The 4,546-nt window shown below is 49.6% G+C and overlaps 1 long non-coding RNA gene and 1 other non-coding gene across 3 annotated transcripts in view; one reads left to right on the top strand and one right to left on the bottom strand.

Moving 5' to 3' along the window:
* Window positions 1–4,546, bottom strand: part of LOC114071029 — a 23,884-nt gene that overhangs the window by 17,506 nt on the left and 1,832 nt on the right. Inside the window, exon 2 of one of the 2 annotated variants that reach the window (XR_003573992.1) lies at window positions 820–827. The exons of the other annotated variant lie outside the window; for it this stretch is intronic. This is a non-coding gene — a long non-coding RNA (uncharacterized LOC114071029). The remainder of the gene's footprint in view (window positions 1–819; window positions 828–4,546) is intronic. 2 annotated transcript variants of the gene reach the window in all.
* TRNAF-GAA lies at window positions 3,695–3,767 on the top strand. Its single transcript has one exon. It is a non-coding gene; the product is annotated as a tRNA-Phe (tRNA).

A 4,546-nucleotide genomic window follows, 5' to 3' on the forward strand; every position in this document is an offset into this window, starting at 1 on the left:
TCTTGTTTTCTGCCTGGCTCTTCAGAATCCGAAAATCTGGGATAATTTCCTCTCCAGCACCGAGCCTTCAAGAAGGACAAAGAAAAAAAAAACCAAAAAAACCCAACCCTTTGGCAGCTTCAGGGCTTGCTGGGAGTGGATTTAAGCAGGAAACAGCCCGCAATTCCCAGGGCGATCCCGTGCCGTGTGGCTCGGGGAAAAAGGGAATGGATTGACGGAGGAACGGTCGTAAAGCGGGAGAAAACGAGGGACTGACGTCAGAGCCCCTGATTTCCATCTCTACGTCACCTAGCAACACTCCCGATAAGGACTCCACTTCCGAGGAACTCGTTCCCTGGGAATTTTCCCATTAGGTGGCACCACTGGCCTTGAGAAGCCCTTGACGTGCTTTGTCTCCTTCAAGCCAGGCTGACCCAAATCCCAGTTCAGAGACCACCCCCCACCCCACACCGTCCCCCCAAAAAAAGCTCAGGAAGGGTTGGATGAGATTCCTGCAGACCTAAAAGTGACCTGGGCTGGTGGTTGTGATTTAATTTGGAGAAGAACTTTTGATAGGACCCAGCCCATCTTTGCTCTGCATTCTGGAAAAACCCCATGGAAAGGCTCCTCTGGGCATGAACTTCACCAGTGGCTGAGCTGAACTCAGGACTGGAAATAACTTTTCTTGTTGGCACTTATTGGGTGATTTAATTCCTGGCTGCAGGAAGGGAGTTGTAACTCCCAACAAAGAAGCTGACCTTGATGCATTTATGGTTTGCTGCTGGAAAGGGGGTGCTCAGGTTGCCAGGAGAACATGCTGGCAACGCCCCCAGGTGTCACACAGAGACCTCCAGAGCGGATTTCCAAAGTTTTTGGTTGGGTTTTTGAAGGCAGATTCAATTTTTGTAACTCAGCACCGGTGTTTCTGTGGGCTCTGTCTGGTGACTGCACAAGCTGGGCCAGTGGAAGGTGTCCCTGTCCACGGCAGAGGGTTGGAATTCAATAATCCTGTGGGTCCCTTCGGTGTTTAGGTCAGGTTTGGAGATTTGCCTTTTTGCCCTCTGAGAAATCAAGTGAGACGAATCCCACCCCAGGAACCTCTTCCAAACTCCTTGTTTTGCAGTAAAAAAACAAACAAACAAACCAAACCATCCTGCTGGCTCTTGTCTTGTGGTCTTTGCCACCTGCCACTGTCACTGCTGTCCCCATCTGGCCCTCTGGGAATTTGTTGGACCAAATAACTCCCAGCTCTTAAAGAGAAGAACAAAACAACACCAATTCACAGAACCAGAGGCACTGATGTTTTCAAAATAGACACTGGACTATTTTGATTTGCCTTCAAAGGCAGAGCCTTTGAAGGAAAGCTAAGCCTGGAGCAAAGCTGCACTCCAGGCTTTAATGACCCTTCAAAGCAAAGCTTTACGCACAAGGGCCGCACAATAATCATCATCTGAGCAATCATCGGGCTCTGCCAGCCTTTTTCTCACTTCCTTCGGCATCCAAACGTGGAAAAATAGACCAGGAAGAGTTTTCAGTCCCTGCAGGCTGAGCCAAGCTGGATTTGGAGGAGCTGTAGTCACCGAGCTCAAGGAATTGCTCCTTCTGTAGGTAAATGCAATCAGAGCTGCTCTGAACACCCAGCCTGGTTTGGGGAATGATTTTGCAGGGGGCAGAGTGCAGGAGTTCTTGAAAATATTTACTGGGGCCAATTCCCAACTACCTTCTCCTTATGGATCTTGAGATTCCTGGTGGAGATGAGAGAGATATTTAATAGGAGAGAGCAAGGATTGCTCATTCCCATTTCAGAGCTGAGACCTAATCAGCCTTCAGGCTCCAAACCCCTGAGCAATACTGGAGGTTCCTCTCATTTCAGCATCTCCGCCAGACTCAAAATAGAGGAATCTGAGTTTGGGTTGTGTTGTCTCTTGGCCAAGGTCTTTAGTGATGCCCTGGACATTAAAGATCATCTCTTTCCAACCTCCTGCCATGGGCAGGGACAACTTCCACCAGCCCAGGTTGCTCCAAGCCCCATCCAACCTGGCTTTGGACACTTCCAGGGATGGGGCAGCTCAACATCTTGAGTCACTGGTGTGGTGAGTTGTCAACTTTGGAGCAAGTCCAGGGGGGTCCACAAAGATTGTTAGAGAGAAGGAACTCCTCTCCTGCGAGAAAAGGCTGAGACAGATGGATTTGTTCAGCCCAGAGACCTTGGAGCACCTTTCTCTTGGCACCACTGGGCTTTCAGGAGCTGGATCTGTCCTATGTGGGAGACAATTTAGAAGTTTAACTGGGAGGGAGTATCATTGCTCAGCTGGCCCAAAAGGCCCCCACCTGAGAAACACAAAGATGTTGAGACCCTCAACCACACCTGTGACCAGTTCCTCAGTGACCAGGGGTGGGATCACCACTGGGATCCAGGAATGGAAGCGTTTTTGCAGGAAGAAAACCCACTTAGGCTATGTTCCTGTTGTCTGGATATTCCACAGCCTAGTTTGGGAGCCCTAAATATCCAGGAACTGTTATCTAATAAATCCCTGGGAGGAAATAGCTGCTGCTGCTGCTGTCGAGCTGAACATTCAAGCCCAGATTAAATATATTTCTGACACCTTTCCCTACCAGATTTTTGACAGACACGGAAAACTCACCGTACATTTCACAGAAGTATTTTGGGAAGACGTGGATTTGGAGCTGGGGAAAGATGGGAGATGGCCCTGGGAGCGAAGCATTTGCAGGAGAAGTTGGTGGGCTGGGCAAACCTGTCCCATCTCACTGCAGGAATCTGCCTGGCTCCCATTCCCTGGGTGGAGGGAGACAGATTGATGTGCAAAGATTAGCCAGGCTCCACGGATAACTCCAGATCCTTCCGTGGGCTCTGTGAAAAGATGTTAGGAAAGTCTGTTCAATGCTAATGCTCCTGATGGCTCTCAGCTCAAGGCTGCTGTTTAAATGCAGATTTTAGCTGTGTTTTATCATAAAAGCCCAAGATGATTTGAGATGGAAAGGACCTTCAAGATCATCTCGTCCCACTCACCTTCCACCAGACCAGGCTGCTCCAAGCCCTGTCCAACATGGCCTTGAACACTTCCAGGGATGGGGCAGCCACAGATTCTCTGGGAAGCCTGTGCCAGTTCTCTGAGCAAAGAATTTCTTCCCAGTGATATGGACTTTGGTCTTCAGGAACTACAGTGAGCCCCAATTTATTATTTCTTATATTTATTATTTCCCATCAGGACATGCTAAAGGGAAGGGATTTGGGCATTTTAGATGTATCCAATATGTATATTTGGATATGTCAGACCAGTGTGAAACCCTGAACAGCACGAGAAAGAGAGATGGTCTGAGGAATGAGACAAGACAGTGTCCCCACCACCAGCACAGAGAGGAGTCTGTGTTTGATTGTCCCTTTTACCCTCTTCCCAGTCACCTCTTGAGTCTTCCCTACAGTGAGTTTGTCCTTCTCTCCATCCTCCACCACCTTTGCCACTTCACATTCAGCTTCCCCTTCTGTGGCTTTGGATCTGCAGAGACTTAACTCCATCGCCTTGTTTTCCTTGCAACGATCTGTGGGCCACAGAGCCCTTCTCTGATGCCAAAGGAAGTGTTTCCCTGCCCCATTTCCACAGATCCTCCAGCCAAAATCAACTAAAGGCTGCCCAAAAAGGCTGAAAGATCCTCATATTTCAACAGGTTTTGTGAAAACGTGAGCTCCAGCAGGGCTGAAGTAGCTCAGCTGGGAGAGCGTTAGACTGAAGATCTAAAGGTCCCTGGTTCAATCCCGGGCTTCAGCAGGCTTTTCCTGCCATTTTTGGGTGCCCAGGGCTGGAATTCCAGGACAACAGAGACAGGGACAGGCACAAGAGAGGCCAGGAAGGTGATCACAGAATGGGAAAGGTTGGAAAGGACCCACAGTGGGTCACCTGGTCCAAACTCAGCATCATCCCAGAGCTCAGGGCACGGGATGGTGTCCAGATGAGCCTGGAATATCCCCAGTGAGGAGACTCCACATCCTCTCTGGGCAACCTATTCAGTGCTGGGTCACTGCCCAGCTAAGAATTTCTTCCTCCTGTCCAGGTGGAATTTCCTGAGCGTCAGTTCCTGCCCATCCTTCTCGAGGCTGAACTGGCCCAGCTCAAGGGGATGAAGGGAGTGGAGCCTCTCTTTTATGAGGAGAGGATGAGAGCCCTGGGGTTGGCTGTCCTGAGGGGTTGTGGACTCTCCATTCTGAGATATTTTAAGAAGCCACTCTGATGTGTCCTGGGCAACTGGCCCTCGGTGGCCCTGCTAGAGCAGGGGGTTGCACTAGAAAATGTCCAGAAATCCCTTCCAGCTATCCTGTGTGGAGAGGACAAGGACAAAAGTTGATGTCTAGAGAAGGGAAAAGCCAAGCTAGTGAAATCCTCGTATTGTTCCATCAGCAGTGTCCCCCTGGCCAAGCAGCCACCAAAGAGCTGTGACAAAGATCGGGGTGTCGGAAAACTCAGACCTGCACAGAAATAAACAAAAGCAGCTTTAAACACTCCTATCCTTGAAATGCTCACCGAGGTGAAGGTTTTTTTCTCTTTCTCCT

This window comes from Empidonax traillii, unplaced genomic scaffold, assembly GCF_003031625.1.
Source record: "Empidonax traillii isolate 1590-97213 ecotype Southwest subspecies unplaced genomic scaffold, ASM303162v1 scaffold1796:size137566, whole genome shotgun sequence".
NCBI lineage: Eukaryota > Metazoa > Chordata > Aves > Passeriformes > Tyrannidae > Empidonax > Empidonax traillii.